This window comes from Bos indicus, chromosome 5, assembly GCF_029378745.1.
Source record: "Bos indicus isolate NIAB-ARS_2022 breed Sahiwal x Tharparkar chromosome 5, NIAB-ARS_B.indTharparkar_mat_pri_1.0, whole genome shotgun sequence".
NCBI classification, from domain to species: Eukaryota; Metazoa; Chordata; class Mammalia; order Artiodactyla; family Bovidae; genus Bos; species Bos indicus.
The window spans coordinates 16,191,853-16,211,446 of record NC_091764.1 but is presented as its reverse complement, the minus strand read 5'-3'; the positions used below and the strand labels follow the sequence as shown (position 1 = coordinate 16,211,446).

The following is a 19,594-nucleotide window of genomic DNA, read 5'->3' as shown; positions in this document are numbered from 1 at the left end:
TCTGCTGGATCACTGAAAAAGCAAGAGAGTTCCAGAAAAACATCTATTTCTGCTTTATTGACTATGCCAAAGCCTTTGACTGTGTGGATCCCAATAAACTGTGGAAAATTCTGAAAGAGATGGGAATACCAGACCACTTGACCTGCCTTTTGAGAAACCTGTGTGCAGGTCAGGAAGCAACAGTTAGAACTGGATGTGGAAAAGCAGACTGGTTCCAAATAGGAAAAGGAGTACATCAAGGCTCTATATTGTCACCCTGTTTATTTAACTTATATGCAGAATACATCATGAGAAACGCTGGACTGGAAGATGCACAAGCGGGAATCAAGATTGCCGGGAGAAATACCAATAATCTCAGATATGCAGATGACACCACCCTTATGGCAGAAAGTGAAGAGGAACTAAAAAACCTCTTGATGAAGGTGAAAGTGGAGAGTGAAAAAGTTGGCTTAAAGCTCAACATTCAGAAAATGAAGATCATGGCGTCCGGTCCCATCACTTCATGGGAAATAGATGGGGAAACAGTGTCAGACTTCATTTTGGGGGGCTCCAAAATCACTGCAGCCATGAAATTAAAAGACGTTTACTCCTTGGAAGGAAATTTATGACCAACCTAGAAAGAATATTGAAAAGCAGAAACATTACTTTGCCAAAAAAGATTTGTCTAGTCAAGGCTATGGGTTTCCTGTGGTCATGTATGGATGTGAGAGTTGGACTGTGAAGAAAGCTGAGTGCCGAAGAATTAATGCTTTTGAACTGTGGTGTTGGAGAAGATTCTTAAGGAGATCCAACCAGTCCATTCTGAAGGAGATCAGCCCTGGAATTTCTTTGGAAGGAATGATGCTAAAGCTGAAACTCCAGTACTTTGGCCACCTCATGCGAAGAGTTGACTCATTGGAAAAGTCTCTGATGCTGGGAGGGATTGGGGGCAGGAGGAGAAGGGGACGACAGAGGATGAGATGGCTGGATGGCATCACCGACTTGATGAATGTAAGTTTGAGTGAACTCCAGGAGTTGGTGATGGACAGGGAGGCCTGGCGTGCTGCAATTCATGGGGTCGCAAAGAGTCAACATGACTGAGAGACTGAACTGAACTGAACTGAACTGAACACTATGTCATTACCTCTTCATTTTAGGCTGTAAAGCCCACCTCACTTTTAGCTCAGTAAATGTTACAAAGTCAACACTCAATAATCACTGTGGAATAAAGGGGAAACTAAGTTTCTTATTGATGTCCTAATTTCTAATAAATTAGGACATCCTAAATTAATAACTAATTTCTAATAAATCAGTAATTTATGTATCATATATGACACTACTGTTGTCTAACAGAGAAATAGTAAATACAAAAGAATAGGCCACTATTTTTTTTAAGACTTAAGACACAAAAATTAGAAAAGGAAGAGGAAGCTATTAAGATCCAGAATGTTACCAGTCAGCAGCCTAGGCTAGATCTTTCCAGATCACAGAAAATACTACTAAAGCTGTGGCCACAAAGTGAATCAAATACCATGAAAGAATCTAAAAGATGAAGAGTCTATTAAAATTATAAAAGAGACAGTGCTTTAAATTTAACAGCAGACATGTTGTAGTTATTTTTCAAATCAGCAAGAAAAAAAAATGTGTTACCTAAGATAAAACTACAGAAATGCATTAAACATTCTATTTTATATATTGTCTATGTTGCTGAAAGAGGATAATATATAACTTTACTTTAAGTAAGTTGAATTCCAAAACTCCAAAACAGAACTCATCAAATTTATTTTATAAAAGAGAGGAGAAAGGAATGGTTTGGTCTTAGAGCCATATGCAATTCTTGGCCTGTCAACATCATGTTCTGATTCAATATGTACCTCTCACTGTTGCCGTGAACACTTGACAGTATTGGACAAACTACCTTAAACTGAATAGTAAATAGCTGAATTAAAAAAGAAGAAATAAAAGGGAAACTCCTAGGTGTCACAAACAGAGAAGGAACTTGTGGCTAGAGAAGTAACATTTGAACTGATACAGTTGAAGCTGATAGCCAGGTATGATACGAGTCAGACATACTTTCTGAATGTGCTATGTTTTGAAAGCTCAGAATAGAATGGAGAAAATTTGGCAGCAAAAGTTTACAACATTTACTAGGTACCAAGTTCTAATATATATACACACACTTGTTCAGTTGCTAAAGTTGTGTCCAACTCTTTGCAACCCCATGTACTATTGCACACCAGGCTTTTATGTCCATGGGGTTCTCCAGGCAAGAATACTGGAGTGGGTTGCCATTTCCTTCTCCATAATTTAGATACACACATGCACACACACACACACACACACACACACACACACACACATCTATATAATGTGCATGTTTGAATCCAAGGGATCAACAGCAAAAATAACAACAAAATCAATAATGACAAATGGACCTTCATTTAGTGAAAGCCCTGAAATTCAGGAGAGAAACAAATGCAAAAAATATCCGAAGAGAACCATTCTTGTATCCCCCAGGTTCTTCATGCAACTGTACAACACTTAAAAAGATTCACAATAAAAATGTCCAAATCAAGAGACAGAATGAGATTAAAGAATAAATGAAGGACTATGTCCTCTAAAATCATTAACAAGTTTGAAAGAAACTGAAATCAGGAAGCATTTTATGTTTAAAGGAATAAAAGGAAAATTTAAACTCACACATGACAACAATTTGGCTTGGAGAGAAAAGAACATATCTGAAAAATGATTAAATAGAACTTTTAGCAATGGTATACATAGTCAATAAAATAAAACCTTCATTGATAAACAACAGATCAAACATATCTAAATAGATTGTGTAAATGTAATTGAGATTTAAAAAAATGTAATTGACAAAACCAATATTGTAAAGTTAAAAAAATAAAAATAAAATAAAGATTGAAAAAATGTAATTGAGATTTTAGAGAATTTAAAATATTCAGCATAGAGGACTAAAGCACAAAACATATGGTGGAAAAAGGTTGGGAAATACACAAAATAGAATTAGAAGTGCCAACGTATAAGGAAAGGAATTTCCAGAGAGAGATAATGTGTGAAAAGCAATATTCAAAGTTATAATTGCAGAAGGGTCCCCAGAATAGATAAACTAATAAATTCTCAGGTTAAAGAATCAAATGTTATCTTCACCAGAAAACAAAGGCAAGAGAATCACATCTAAACTGAATAAGTCTGAAAAATAAGAGAATATTCAAGAGAAATTATATATTATTTTTAAAGACATTAGAATTTAACAATAGCTGACTTCTCAGGAAATAGAATCCTTAATACCCAGTATCTTCAAATGTCTGAGGAAAGTAACAATCAATCGGAAACTCTGTATCAGGAAGATAGTGGAGAGAAATTCTCTTTCCTTTGGTAATTTACTGACTAGTGAAGAGTGAAGAGCACACATTGTTGTTCCCAGCTAAAGCTAAGCTTGGTGAAGACCAGAGGAATATATTTGTGTATTTTTTGTGCTCTTGTATTCACTGCAAGCCCTAACTAACATGTGCCTTATTGATAGTCAATTCTCATAAATAAGTATTGATGAGAAGTGGGAACAGAAAAGGAAAAAAGATGGTGAGGTCAAAATAAAAATATTATTTTAAAAGCTCTAAAATATATATTAAGATCTTTATTCAAAAGCCATATAAATTTGTACTATAGTTGGTAATAACACAGAAAGAAAAAATGAACACAAAGTAATAGCAAGCAAATAAATTAGTAAACATTTTGACTAAAATAAAAGATAAATATATATATATATATAACCAAAACAACCATACTGATTAGTAGCAGGACATTTATAAGTTAGAAGTCATGTTAATACCAAACTACATGAAATAGGTAGTTCTTTTGTTTTTCTGGTTCTTGGAATATGCTAAAGCAGGGAAAGATACTGAAGTAACTTGAGATTTAGTTGACTACAATTTTCAAATTTCAGTTTACTAGTAACTAAAGTAATAGGGTCACTGGGCTTCCCTGGTGGCTCAACAGTAAAAAATTTGCCTGCAATGCAGGAGTCTCAGGTTTGATCCCTGGGACAGGAAGATCCACTGGAGGAGGGCAGAGCAACCCACTTTAGTGTTCTTGCCCAGGAAATTCCATGGATATAGAAACCTGGTGGGCTACGATCCATGGGGTGCCAAAGAGCTGGATACAACTGAAGTGACTGAACATTCATGTAAAGTAGTAGAGAATATGTAACTCCCAAGTGAATAAATACAATATAAAACATGAAAGTGGAGGATGGTGCCTACGTGCTGACCACAAGCAAGGAGGCCCTAGATAGATTGGGACAGAAGGTTGAGATTCTGGAGATATCACCCCGATATAGCAATAAAAATCAATCAGAAGAAAGTCACACAACCTGCAGCCCTCAAGCCCTCATCCCAGATTTTGCCTTTAAAAACCCTTCTCTAGAAACCATCAAGGACTGGTCTTTTGAGTGTGAGATGCCCTTTTGCTTGCTTGATGCCCTGCAGTAAAGCTCTCTCAGCTGTAAATTGACGTTTCGGTTTATTTGTCCTCACGGTGTTGCACACACAAACTTGGATGTGACGACAAGATAACTATTCTTAAAAAGTCAAAAGGTAGTAAGAGTTGGCAAGATAGGGAAAAAAGGAAACCTTTGTGCACTGTTGGATGGAAATATAATTGGTATGTGCATGTGTGCATGCTAAGTGGTTTCAGTGGTGTCCAACTCTACATGATCCTTTGGACTGTAGCCCGAAAGGCTCTTCTGTCATTGGGATTCTCCAGGCTAAAATACTGGAGTGCATTGCATGTCCTCCTCCGGGGGATCTTCCTGACTCAGGGATTGAACATGAGTATCTTATGTCTTCTTCACTGGCAGGTAGGTTCTTTATCACTAGCACCACCTAGGAAGCCCCATAATTGGTATACCCATTATGAAAAATAATATGAAAATTCCTTAAGAAATTAAAAATAGAGCTAGCATGTGATTCAGAAATTCTGAGTATATATCCCCAAACACAAAATCATTATCTTGAAAAGATTTTTGTACTTTCATGTTGATTGTAGTGTTTATATTATCTATTACATGGAAACAATCTAGGTGTCCATCAACAAATGAGGAAAAGTGATATGTGTGTGCATGTGTCCACATCATGCAATGAAATGGGACATAATATACAGTAAAGTATTTATTATGCAGCTTTAAAAAAGTAAGAAATCCTGTCATTTGCAATGACATACATAAGCCTGTAGGACAGTAGTCTTGTATAGATGTGAGAGTTAGACTATAAAGAAAGCTAAACACTGAAGAATTCATGCTTTTGAACTGTATTGTTGGAGAAGACTCTTGAGAGTCCCTTGGACTGCAAGAAGATCCAACCAGTCAGTCCTAAAGGAAATCAGTCCTGAATATTCTTTGGGAGGACTGATGCTGAAGCTAAAGCTCCAATACTTTGGCTACTTGATGCAAAGAACTGACTCCTTAGAAAAGACCCTGATGCTGGGAAAAATTGCAGTCAGGAAGAGAAGGGTACGACAGAGGATGAGATGGTTGGACGGCATCACCAACTCGATGGACATGAGTTTGAGCAAGCTCTGGGAGTTGGTAATGGACAGGGAAGCCTGGTGTGCTACAGTCCATGGGGTCGCAAAGAGTCAGACATGACTGAATGACTGAACTGAACTGAGGACATATTGACAAGTGAAATAGGCTCAGCACAAAAAGATAAATACTGTATCATTTCACTTACATGTGGAAGCTGAAAATGTCAAACTCATATAGAAGTAGAAAGTAGAATGGTAGTTACCGGTGTCCGGGGCATGTGTAATTTTCTTGGTTCTATCTCATCACAGGAAAAATTTGAAGCAATGGACCAGCATTACAGCCCTCGAACAGACCCGTGTCACAGCTCTTGGACAGATCAGTGTCACAGCTCCGTGTTACAGCTCAGTTTTATTTAGAAAATAAAGGGAAAAAAGTCCTTGAGGTGTGAGGGCATGCTGACCCAAAAGACGAGAAGAGAAGATAGAGAGAGACACCCCCAGCCCTTTGGCTCCTCTTTTTATATGTTTTTTCTCCTTCCCCTGGGCTTGCTGTATGTAAATTGGGCTAGCCAGGAGTGCTGTTTGTTCTACCTGAAGTCCTCATTCTGGTCCTTGGACCTTCCTTTGTTCTATTTTTGTGGATTTTTCCCTTCCTTGTCTTTTAGCCACCACCATTCTGGACACCTTTTTTCTATTTAACTACCTAACATTCCCCCTTCAAGAGATGGGAGGCCCAATTTGTTGGGAATAGGGGCATCAAGGTCTCTCTGGCTACTTCCTGCTTGAACTGGGATGGTGAGGGGCATTGGGCCTCCCCCTCTTGCTAGTCTCAGGCCTCAGCGTCCTTATAGTGGGGTCCATCTAAGGGTGAGTGATATTTTCCGTGGTTGGCTGTAGTTCTATATATCCTTGTTGAACTGGCACTGCATGCTGTAGCTTGTTGACCTGGGCAGAGACAAAACAGGTTAGACGATTGATAATACATGGAGCAATCACAAGCAGCATCAATATGGTATAACAAGGACAAGTAGGGGCATTAGCCAACTCCAAATTTCCATCACCAGGATGGCTCAAGTCCCTCCTTGTTAAGGGATCAGAAGATCTATCTCCTGTCTGTTTTGGAGTACAACCCTTGCCAAGCTGTGTTGGCTCTTTAGAGCTGTCCTGAGAAATCTTATCCCCAGAAACTAGATTTTGGGGGTGTTCATTAGAATGGCACACATTTGTAGTTCTGAATAGGTATCTGAGATCTCCCAGGGGCTCACAGGTATTGAGTGTCCTCTTCTGTTTTTTTCTATGGCTTGACTCTTGAGTAGTGAATCCAGGAGTCATGTTGGTAACTTGACTGCTGTGGGGGTAGAAAGTATTACATGGGGCTGTATTCCATGTGAGCTGGAGTTGAGCCTTTAGGGACCCATCTTTCCATACTAATTAGGACTTGAATCCCTGGACTATATAGTGGTGACTCCTTAGAATATTTTGGGTCCTGGTTTACACCACACAGCATATATCCTGTTGGAATTGCCCAGTGGCCATAGTATAAGACAGGAGGGTCTGAGCCTCTGGATCTAGGAAGAGGTCATTGACATAAACAAAAGGTCTCCCATATAGCATCTCATAAGGATTAAGACCAAACTGTTCCTTAGGGGTAATAAGGGTGCAGAGGAGAGCTATTGGTAAAGCATTCTTCCATCTCAGGGAGGTCTCCTGGGTTATCTTTTTTTTATCACTGATTTTAAGAATTGGTTGGCTCTTTCTACTTTTCTTGAAGACTGAGGCCTCCAGGCACAATGGAGATAATAAGTAATGTACCATTTTCACTTTGTAATGACCTGGTTAGACCAAATCTCAGAATGATGTCATGGAGCAGTTTTTTACCACCTGCTCAGCTTTCTTAGTCCAGGTTGGAAACCCTTCAGTCCATAACCCCATGATATATCAATCATAACTAATAGGTATTTATACCCTTGAGAAACTGGCATCTGGGTGAAGTCCATCTGCCAGTCCTCTCCTGGGTAGGTCTCATGTTGCTGGGCAGGCTGGGCCAACTGTGGTCTTTGAGCTCCTTGGGGGTTGTTTAATTGGCAAGTGTAACAAGAGGAGATCACTTACCTTATAGTCGTTTGGAGGCCTGTTCCTCTGAAGGACCTTTCCAGTAATCTTTGGAGGGCCTTCTCCCCTAAATGAGTGGTGGCTTGTAAGGAGTTAACCAACTTCCACTGGAGGTTCCCAGGCAGAAAAAGGTGTCCCTCCTTTTGGAACCACCCCATATGATCTTCTTGGAAGCCCTCATTCTTAGCTTTAAGAGTCTCACCTTCAGTATACGAAGGAGTTTCTGGCAAATTGGTCTGTGGAACTAAGGTGGCAACCCCTATTAGGTCATGGTTCTGTAATGCTGCTCTCCTAGCTGCCTGATCAGCTGCTTGGTTCCCTCGTGCCACTTCCATGCTCCCTTTTTGGTGTCCTTTACAGTGGGAGATTGAAACCTCAGCAGGTAGATGGACTGCCTCCAAGAGTCTAAGGATTTGATCACCATATTTGATTGGGGACCCTCGGGTGATCACTTGTCCTCTTTCTTTCCAAATAGCAGCATGTGCATGTAGCATCAGAAAGGCATACTTGGAGTCAGTGTAAATGGCTACTCTTTTTCCTCTTTCCAGCTCTAAAGCTCAGGTCAGGGCTATGAGCTCAGCTAATTGGGCTGAAGTACCTGGTGGCAAAGTCCAGATTGGTAAACTTTTGAAGGGCTTCTTTTAGCCTTTCCAGAAAGGCAGTGGGGTTCTCGTTGGGCTCCTGAGTTATTGCTGAGACCTGGGCATAGCTGATTACTTTTTGCTGGGCTGCTTTCAGTCCTTCCTTCACACAGATCAGAATATGATCCCTTTCCCAGGGATCATGCTCAGGGTCATTATAATTCCAATTAGGATCTGAGGAGGGACTGTAATTTCCCCTACTGGGTATTTATCGCTTGACATGTGAAGCCCCATTGCATACCTTCGGGCTTCCTTTAAGACCCTAGGATGCTCAGGGTTAGATAAAGTTTGACTAAATATGACCATGATGTCCTTCCATGTCAAGTCAAAGGCCAAGGTAATGTGTTGGAATGTATCTATATATTTGCCTGGGTCATCTGTATAGCTTCCCAGGTTTTGTTTGATCTGTCTTAGTTCTAAGAGGGAGAAAGGCTTATGGACCCAAGTTGGTCCGAATTCTCCTGCAGTTTCAACTAAGGGACATACTCATGTTGTCTTTTTGAGGGGATGCTCCTAGATATGGGGGCACATTTGCATACAAGGAAGGAGCCCCAGGCAACTCGGGAGCTGTGGAAGGTGAGCCTTCACGAGGGGAGGGAAGAACGGTTCCTTCTCTTGGTTGCTTGTGCCTAACACCGTTTGCCTAGTAGGCTCACTTTTAGGGCATACAATAATCCTGTACTTAAAACAGAGTTCCTTCATATCTCTTAGTTGGAAGAAAATTTAGACATAGGGGATCTCTGTCCATTTCCCTTTTCTTTTGCAGAATAATTCTAGCTGCAGGATGGTATTGAAATTTAAACTCCTATCCTCAGGCCAGTGTTCCTTGTCCCCCAGAGGATACTGTGGCCACATAGTGGCACAAAAGAATTTTAAGTGACTTTTCCTTAGAGTTAGAGGATCGAACAGCTTCCAGTTATCAAGGATGCATCTCAAGGGCGTCTGCTGGGAAGTGGATTGGTTATTTTCAATGAAACAAGTCATGACAGGGAGGAAAAGAAAGGAGAAAGAAAGGAAAAGAAAAAACTAATAGGCCTCCTTCAATTTCCATGGGTGGACTTCCTTAAGGGGTGAGCCTTTTTGAGGCTTATCCTACCCAGTACTGTTGCAACCTGAGAACCAGGCATTCCTGGGTCAGGGTGCAGATCCCCAGGAAAGCTGAGGCGTGACAGCCTCCTGGGGATCAAATCCCAGGCAGGTTGAGGCACGTCGGCCTCCTGAGAACTGAGTCCCTGGGCAGGTCAAGGTGTGATGACCTCCTGGGACCCCTGGACTGGTGGATCCCCAAACAGGTCGAGGCATGACAACTTTTTGAGTACCAGATCCCTAGGCAGGTCAAGGCAGGTCGACCTCCTGGGACCCCTGGACTGGAGTTGGGCATCCCCAAGGTCTCCAGTGTGACCAGTGCTGGGTAGGATTAAGGGGTTGTAATTTTAACTCATTGCCAGTTTGTTCACCACAGATGGTAATAGATATCATGATGTAAAGCAATCCAAGCCTGTGCCCTGAGACTGGAAACCTGGTGAAACAGTCATAAGCCTTATCCTCTTACTGCTCTAGGGAAATGTAAGTCACTGATTTCCTCCCCTAGTCCTCCATAAGAGCAGCTTAGGGTGTTTCCAATGGTAAACATTTCATTGTCATAGACCCACTTTAGGTAATAACAGAAGTAATGACAAAGGAGTGGGTTATCTGGTCCTGTTAGGGGAATTAAGAGTATTTTAATAGTAAGTGGGGTGGAGCAATGTTGCCTACAAGGGGAAAGGGTCCTGGTTGTAGGAGTTAGTGATTGGCTTAAGAACAAATTGATAAGAGGCAACAGACCAGATGACTAGACGTTCCATAAAAGTGGAGTGGAGATTTGATTTAGTGATGGGGGTGGGGGATTATGTTTGTAACTTTAGAAGAAGGGCGGTAAGGATTTGGGCCCAATTGGCCTGCATGGCTAACTTCCAAAGTGGCAAACATTATCCCTGAAAGCTCAATTACCTTTGAAGAGATGCCAGCAGATGGACTTCTCGCAGGCATTGTTTGCCTGTCTCCAGCCCTAGCAGGTTCACTGAGGTGCTGATGTTGCACATGTTGTAGGAAGCATGGAAGATGAAGGCCTGAATATCTAGAGGGATTGGATATTATACAGTATTTCCCTCTCAAGGGCCAGCTATTTTCTGGTTGTCCTTCCAGAAGATTGTAGAGGCAACATTGTGGGCCTGGACAGGGCTCAGGAAAAGAGCATGAAACAGGAGGGAAGCGGGCAGGGCACAGCTTTTGAAAGAATGACATAGCACAAGGGCATAACATAAACCGATTAAAATCAATTGGGTCCAAGATGACAAATCAAATTCAATTAAACCTTGATCCCCAATCTGCAAGCTAGATGACACACCCAGGTGGCAGGACAGTTCCAAGGCACTGTCAAAAGATGGAGGAGTGGGTGGTTCCCCAATGGTTGGGATGATTCTCCCACTCATTAGCATATGAATTCACCCAGTGAGCAAAAACTAGCCACACTACATTCCATGGCCAAAGCACTTGCCCCCTGCAACGGCCCACACCCTTCGGAGTGTGGTTCTCTCTGAATCCAAATAAGTCTACCTCTTACCTATCGCTGTGTCTCTAACTGAATATTTGCAGTGAGGCATCAGAGCCTCATTACATAATGAGCTTCATTACGTCCTGAAGCCAGGCATCGTGGGTTTTGGCTGGGCTCAAGTCCCAGGAGAGAGGAGCTGAAGGACAGAAAGAAAAAGCAGTGGGAAGAACGTGCCAAGGAATCCCCTTCATAACCTGCCAGAAAATCTGCTAAATACCTGACCTGTGCTCATAGTTTTCATTGGCCTGATCCTTGGCACAAAGAAGATTAAGGACAGAAGAACCCCCACCGGCTTGGGTAACAGCTATTAGAGTGCAGAGGATAGAGGATCCTTCAGGACACACTGAGGAGTAGCCTCTCCAGAGTCCCTCAATTGCACCCACTGCCACTTGCGAGGGGGTGGGGGGTGGGGGTTTCAAGGAAATAAGGAAGGAGAGATTGTAAAGGAATTAAGATTACAATTTAAGATTGTAAAGGAATTAAGAGATTGTAAAGGAATTAAGGCATATGTCCTTCCAGCCATAGGAGTGAGGATGTCCTATCTTAACCGGAGGTCTTCTGGAATCTGAGACTGAGCTGCATGAGCTTTCTGCTGAGTTTGTTTTTTGCTGTCCCAGTTGGTTTCCAGCACACTGGGCTTCTTATCACCCATCCTGTGCTGGGTTTTCTTCGTGTTCCACTTCCACTGTGGGAGCTTTTGCTGAGTTGGGTTCCTGCTGTGCTTGGCCTCCTCTTTGCAGGGGCCGCACAGAGGTTGTTTCAGCCTGGTTAAATTGGAGTCATGGCACCATAGATGTCGGGAGAGTGTGTAATTTCCTCGGTTCTGTCTCCTCACAACAAAAATTTGAAATGATAGACCAACATTACAGCCCTCAGATAGACCGTGTCACAGCTCTAGGACAGATCAGTGTTACAGCTCCGTGTTACAGCTCAGTTTTATTTAGAAAATAAAGGAAAATACATCCTCGAGGTGTGAAGACATGCTGACCCAAAAGACGAGAAGAGAAGAGAGAGAGAGAGGAGCCCTTTGGCTCCTCTTTTTATATGTTTTTTCTCCTCCCCCTGGGCCTGCTGTAAGTAAACTGAGCTAGCCAGGAGTGCTGTTTGTTCTACCTGAGGTCCTCATTCTGGGCCTTGGACCTTCCTTTGTTCTATTTTTGTGGATTTTTCCCTTCCTTGTCTTTTAGCCACCGCCATTCTAGACTCCTTTTTCCTATTCTAACTGCCTAACAACTGGAAATGGAGATCATAGATATTAGTCAGATGTTACAAACTTTCCATTAAGTAGCATGAATAAATTCTGGAGATCTAATATACCAAGTGATAACCACAGTTAACAATACTACTTTTGTTACCTAAAATTTCCTAAGAGGGTAGATCTTTAATATTTTCATCACACACACACAAAAATAATAACTGTGAGTCTGTGGATATGTTAATTAGCTTGATTGAAGTAATAATTTAACAATGCATATGCACATCAAACTATCACATTGTAAATTTAAGTATATACTAATTTTGTCAATTATGTATCTCAGTAAAGCTGGAGTGAGGAGGAAACTTAAGGCCAGTCACAATTTTATGAATGATGTTCTTACATTTAAAAAAAATGATTATATTACCTTGAATGAATATGTGGTAATTATATTAGTATGTCTAAAATATTTTGTGTTAAACGTTTCAAAAGAAAAAAAATGAAAGTCTGAGATTATGATGCATAAGTAATGGAATATTTTTCAGGATTTCATTAGTATTCTCCTTAGGAATTTTTATAGAACTGAAAGAGATTTTTAAGCTAAAAGAGATGTATGCACCTATAAATAATTATCCCAATAGTCACAAACTAAATAGAAGCAAGCTGTTATTTGATAGCCAAAGATGTCACATAATTAATCCAATGGACAGTAGCCTTCTCTTGGGAAATCTTATGTTTGGTCCTTTAGAAGTTATCCCACCATCAACCTTATACAGACATACTCACTGAGGAAAAAGACAGCTTTATCGCTGACTATTTAACACTTAGAAGAAGTGACATTTTCTCAATTAAGCCTTTTGTATTTTAGGTATTTTAAAACACACCTGGGGAGTCTCTATTCAGTGTATATAAGGTACAATCAATTGGAAGTTTTCTGATACTTCTAAAAGGCTAACAAGAAATAGTAGAGAAAAAGAATTTAATTTTGTTTAACTGTCTTAACAACGTTTGGCAAAAACATTTAAAGTGCTATTTTTCAAAGTCAGTTTATTTTGGGGGAGTGGAGACAGGTAAACTTTTCTTCTTTGGAGTAGCAAAACTGTCAAGGAGTGGAAAAAAAAAAAAAAGTAACCTTTTAGTTCTCAGGGCCTTACCTAATCAATTGAAAACAAATTCTCTTTTGAGAATAAAAATAACTAACACAAAACACTAAAATGGATTTAAAAGTAAGAGTGCAAATATAGTTTCTTTTCAAATTATATTCACTTTTTCTTTGAACAGACATCTCAAATTTAGTGAGAGAACCCATATCCTTCTTAAAAGGTTATTCCTTGATTTTTTTTTTTTTTAACGCTATTTGTTCAATTTTCTTGAAGAGATTGTCTTTAAAATTCAGGTTATGTTTGGGGAAAAGAGGGTATAGGGGTAAATTGGAGAATCTGCAATTCTCATTTTATTCTGGAAGATAATTCTGTTTTCAGTGTGGAACAGGTATCAGGAAAATTTAGCAAAAGAAACAGAATGAAGAAATGGTACAGTTGCCAAACTTCTCCCAATATAGGTCATCACTGTATGGATTCATTGTTTGGTGTAAAAAGAACAGTGAAAACAGCAAGCATTCAATTCAAGTGTAAGAACACATACACCTAAAAAAATGATTTAAAAGACAAATAAGAATGAATGCATCCCTTCAGCTAGATTTAGCTTCAGTGCCTGCTTTCTCAGTCCTGTCTGTCTCTCTGCAACCCCAAGAACTGTAGCCCACCAGACTCCTCTGTCCTTAGAATGATCCAGGGAAGAATACTAGAGTGGTTGCCATTTCCTATGCCATTGGATCTTCCTGACCCAGGGATTGAACCTGTGCCTCTTGCATCTCCTGCATTGGCAGGCAGATTCTTCACCCCTGTACCACCTGGGAAGCCCCTTAGCTTCAGTACCACCTGGGAAGCCCCTTAGCTTCAGTAGCTTTAACACCAAGAAATGATTGAATGAAGTTTCATTAGAGTTGAAAAGAAGGTGGTCAGGGACTGGTGATAGGTAAGACGAAGTTTCATCAAGTGCTGATGAGAAGTATTTGAAAGCAGACAGATTATAAAAGCGAATCTTTCATCTTCATATGTGTATCCGGAAGGTACTTAAGGTTTATCTTTGTACTTGCTATTATAAATTCACAGTTCTTGATATTTCAAACCATGAGTTCAATTTAAGTCCTGAGATTCCCTTGTTTAGTGTTGGTGCAGTAAATTTAAAGGAAAATATGTAATAAAAATTATTTTGCCAAGACTTACTTATTTCAGTAAAAACAAGACAGTTGTATGACATAATTAAAAATGGATACTTTTCATAAGAGGAAAGAAAAACTGTATTTCTTCCATTTACCTTACTAATGGATTATTTCATTGTTTAAGGTGGCAATATAATCATCTAAATATAGTTATTCAGTTTCAGCTCTGAAAGTGTTTCACATAAGATATAAGTTGAAGTTATAAGTCAGTTTCTAGTATAGCTCTTTATAACAGTCCTTCTAAAGCTAGTGACTGTGTCATTTTTGCATCCTTCCCTTCTTATTTTCTGCTTCCTGAAACCTGAAAATGCTGGGATTGGAGTAACAATATTCCAAACAACTTAAAGGTGGAAATCACTTGCTTTGCGTGGATAATCAGAAGCGTTTCTGGTTCTTTGATGACCACAAAACTGCCAAGCAGCCCAGAACTTCTTATCTCAGTCTCACCTGAGCTATCTCTGTATCTATCTGTCTAGCTGTCTGTCTATATTTGTGGTTATTATCTGGGTTGTTTGCATTTGGCCCTCATCTAACTTCTGGAAACAGTCATGATGATGAAGATAGTCTGTTTGCACCAACTTTCTTAAAATTTGATAATTTCAATAGACAGTTTTCATTTGCTGATTTCTATGAATCAGTTGCTCCAAATGCATGGTTCCTGCCAATTCCACATCATTTATTCATCAGATATTTATTGAGTCTGGCATTGCTTTAGGTGCTGGAGATAGTAGCAGAAGAAAAAAACTTTTACTCTACCCTATAAGGTTTAACACTGGGACTCTCAAATTAAATTGACAAAAAACAAGTTAAACAGATTTATTTTATTTTTATGTGTTTGAAGCCTCCCTAGAAAAGAAGTGGATTCCCAAGCAATGGTTAGACTTGGAAGCTTATATTTTTAACAAAAGGGAATACATTGTGGGCTAGACAAAGAAAGGGAAATTTGGGCTTCTGGGAGGGTAAATATACGGGGAAATTAATGGAAAGTAAAGGCTATTTTAGTAAGCTTTTTGTTTGTTTTGTGGGTTTTCATTTTTGATTTTGTTTTATTTTTGGTGATGACTTGTCTTAATGTTGATTCTCCATCTTCTTCATGGCCATAAAAATCTCACAGAGAAAGGATTTTGGGCAGTCCTCATTTCTCTGAAGTTTCTGTCTTTAGTTACAGAAGGAAAGTTCTGAGAAGGCTTCTTTCTGGGTCTGTTGATTCTCAATTACCTTGAGCTCAGAATAATCCATATTCAAACGTGGCATATGACAAGGTGGTGTATTCTGAGTTCCTACAGGATAAATTATAATATAAAAACAAACAAGGCCTCTGCCCCTTGAGGGACCTAAAACTGGTAATAATTTTGTCAATAACGTTAGAAGCACATATAAAATGCAATCTGTGGCACTTGCTAGAAAAGAGAGAAACTCATCACCATCAGATAGTATTAAAGGAAGTGGGGAGTGTAGCAGGGCTAGGAATGAAACAGCAGGTACAATTCTCTCAACAACAAAATGTCTTTAGCAAAGAATAATTGTCAACCCTAAAAAAGGCACTGCATATTTCTTAAAGGATATTCTAAAATGAGATAGAAAGTGGACAGAGAAACATGTGAGAAAGATCTGATAATGTAAGATTTGTTACTAGCAAAGAAGGACTGTGAAGAAGGCTGAGCGCCAAAGAATTGATGCTTTTGAACTGTGGTGTTGGAGAAGACTCTTGAGAGTCCCTTGGACTGCAAGGAGATCCAACCAGTCCATTCTGAAGGAGATCAGCCCTGGGTGTTCTTTGGAAGCAATGATGCTAAAGCTGAAACTCCAGTACTTTGGCCACCTCATGAGAAGAGTTGACTCATTGGAAAAGACTCTGATGCTGGGAGGGATTGGGGGCAGGAGGAGAAGGGGACGACAGAGGATGAGATGGCTGGATGGCATCACTGACTTGATGGATGTGAGTCTGAGTGAACTCCGGGAGTTGGTGATGGACAGAGAGGCCTGGCGTGCTGAGATTCATGGGGTCACAAAGAGTAGGACATGACTGAGCAACTGATCTGATCTATGTGTTTAAGGGAAATCAAAACTATTATGCCTGGAGTATCTTGGACATGGCATGTTCTGTGTATGTGAGTGTGTGTGTGTGTATGTGTGTGTGTGTGCGTGCATACACAAACTATAATCAGAGAGGCCATAAGAAGGAGTGTGAATTTTAGATTTTTATTTAGGTATAATAGAAATCCATCAGAGTGTTGCTGATTGTAGATTTATCTGAGATGGATAAACATTTTTATATATGTTTTGCAAATACTAATACAAATGAATTTAGGAAATGGAATAATCATATCTAGTTGGGAAGACAAAAAAATAAGTATAATTACAGATTTTTCTTTAAAATAGACTATGTTTGATTTTCAGGGAGACAGATATCCAATTCATTCTTTAAAATCTACCTGAAATACGTCTTTCTATTTTTTTAAGTTACTCTGATTTTATCTGCTTTGTGCTTTCTACCTTGCTAAAATAGTTTTTCTCCTTTTGTACCAAAATTCTTTGATCTTTAATATCCTCTTAGATTATAGTAGAGATTTATTATATCTCTCTAAGCTCCAGGTACTCTAAAACTACTCTATTACAGCACTATTCACACAGGGCTTAAGGATAAAAGTTCTGGATCCAGACTATCTGGTTTGAATCTGTGCTCTCCATATGCTATGTGGATTGGGCAAATTACTGAACTTCTGTTTGCTCTAATTTTTTCATGTGTAAGAGAAGAATAACAATATTATCTATAAATGAATTCATACATGTAAGTAGCAAAAAGCAGTATCTGATAAATAAATATGCTAAAATACATATTTTTTTTAATTTTATTTTATTTTTAAACTTTACATAATTGTATTAGTTTTGCCAAATATCAAAATGAATCTGCCACAGGTATACATGTGTTCCCCATCCTGAACCCTCCTCCCTCCTCCCTCCCCATACCATCCCTCTTGGTCGTCCCAGTGCACTAGCCCCAAGCATCCAGTATCGTGTATCGAACCTGGACTGGCAACTCGTTTCTTACATGATATTTTACATGTTTCAATGTCATTCTCCCAAATCTTCCCACCCTCTCCGTCTCCCACAGAGTCCATAAGATAAAATACATATTAACTCTTTCTCTTATTATTACTATTGCATTTTAGATATACTGGAGATGACATATGATTTGTGTGATGAAACAAACTCCCCTTATAAAACATACCAGCTGACAATCACAAAGACATCTACTACGTAGTTCATCCAAACAGAGAGTACAGCATTCACTTTTCAACTTTAGAAACATTCTTCTAACTAATCAGAATGCTAGTTCAAAATGTAAACTTGATCATAGTTCTCTATTTTTAAAATGCTTCAGTTTCTCTTTTCTTTAGAAAATTCTCTGACTCTTGACTGGCCCTCATCATTGATATCATCATAGATGACTATCATTGTCTTTTTCATCATCATCACCATTGATCATTTTCATGTCCTAAAGCTTGTGCTGGGTTTCCGTGGTGGCTCAACTGGTAAAGAAGCTGCCTGCAATGTGGGAGACCTGGGTTTGATACACGGATTGGGAAGATCCCTTGGAGAAGGGAAAGGCTACCGACTCCAGTGTTCTGGCCTGGAGAATTTCATGGACTGTATATCCATGGGATCACAAAGAGTCAGACATGACTGAGCAACTTTCACTTTCAAGGCTTGTACTAAATATTTTATCTACAATTTTTCTTTTAACCCTCACAAAATCTCATGAAGTGAATATTTTTAATATATTCATTTATGAAATGGGGAAACTGAGGGTAGGAGAATTTAGACTACATGCATAAATCATATAATTTACAAGAGATAGAGACAGATTTCAAAGCCTGAGAGTCTGATACCAGAGCCCTTGCCATTGAACTTAAGTTGTATTACCTCTCCATAACATGTTGATTAGAAGAAAAATGAACTATATGATTAAATACCTTTTCTTATCTTCTTTTTGCTACATCTCAGCCTCATTTCCTGCCCCCTCCTACATCACTGTGTACAATGCAGACCTTCTGATGTTATTTTCTTTGCACTGAAATGTTTATTTTGTCTCTCAACTTTCACACATGCTGGACTCTCTTCCCGGGGCATTTTCCCTTGTGCAATTTCCCTGAATGATACCTCATCTTCTATGAAGTAAAAACTTCAATGGCACTTGTTCTGTTACACTTTTTATTATCTACGCCACGTGGCTCAGACAGTAAAGTGTCTGCCTGCAATGCAGGTGACCTGTGTTCCATCCCTGAGTCAGGAAGTCCTGGAAAAAGAAATGATAACCCACTCCAGAACTCTCGCCTAGAAAATCCCATGGATGAAAGAGCCTGTTAGGCTAAAGTCCATGGGGTTGCAAAGAGTCGGAATTGACTGAGCAACTTCACTTTCTTACCACTTTTATATGGTGCCCCATTCTGTTCACACAGTTATAGTTTGATCACATTCTAAGAATCAATTTAGATATCTCAGTTTCCCAACTAGACTGTAGGTTCTATTAAGACAAGTAAGTGTCCACCTTCTATACCACTGAATTACTACTGTATTGGCACATAATAAATGCTTGAGGATAAAAAGGGAAATGCAACAGATGGAGTTAGACAAGGAAGACTTTCTTCAGACTATTGCAAAAGGGGGAGATATTGAACTTAATTAAGTCTGCTGAAATACAGGGTAAGGACTTTTTAAAGGTTGGGATGAGCTGGTGAAAAACTACTAGAAGATGTTGAGAGGTTAGTCAATGTGGTGAGGTCATTTGTGCTTGTCACTACTGCTTATTATTAGGCTCAGATCCACATGTAAAAACTGGGCGATAGAGGTGCTATCTTTCTTGATGATTACATCTCAAAAGAATGGCTCCTGAGTCTTTGAGAAAGACATTCCTGGGTTGTTAAAACTGGTGAGACATTGGGAAAAGATCTCAAAGGGCCAGAGCAATAATTCACAATTGCAAGCTTAAAGTAAATGCTCTGAGAAAAGGGAGGTCAGGAAGAAACTTGTGTAAAGTTTAGTGAAGCCAAGGGGAATTGTAAGGCCAGCTTAGTCAAGATCTATTTGTTAAATAAATGGATAATAAATCAGAAATTTTGACCACTCCATCCTACAGTTAAAAAAAAGAAAAGTGTGACATGTACTGATTGATAACTTTTACATGACTTTGTATTTATAGAGTTTAGATACACACATGACATTTGCTTTTAAAATATTCAAACTAA

At 39.4% G+C, this 19,594-nt stretch overlaps 1 protein-coding gene across 1 annotated transcript in view; it reads left to right on the top strand.

Moving 5' to 3' along the window:
- MGAT4C (MGAT4 family member C) overlaps positions 1-19,594 on the top strand; it is an 879,465-nt gene that overhangs the window by 439,793 nt on the left and 420,078 nt on the right. The window lies entirely within an intron of this gene.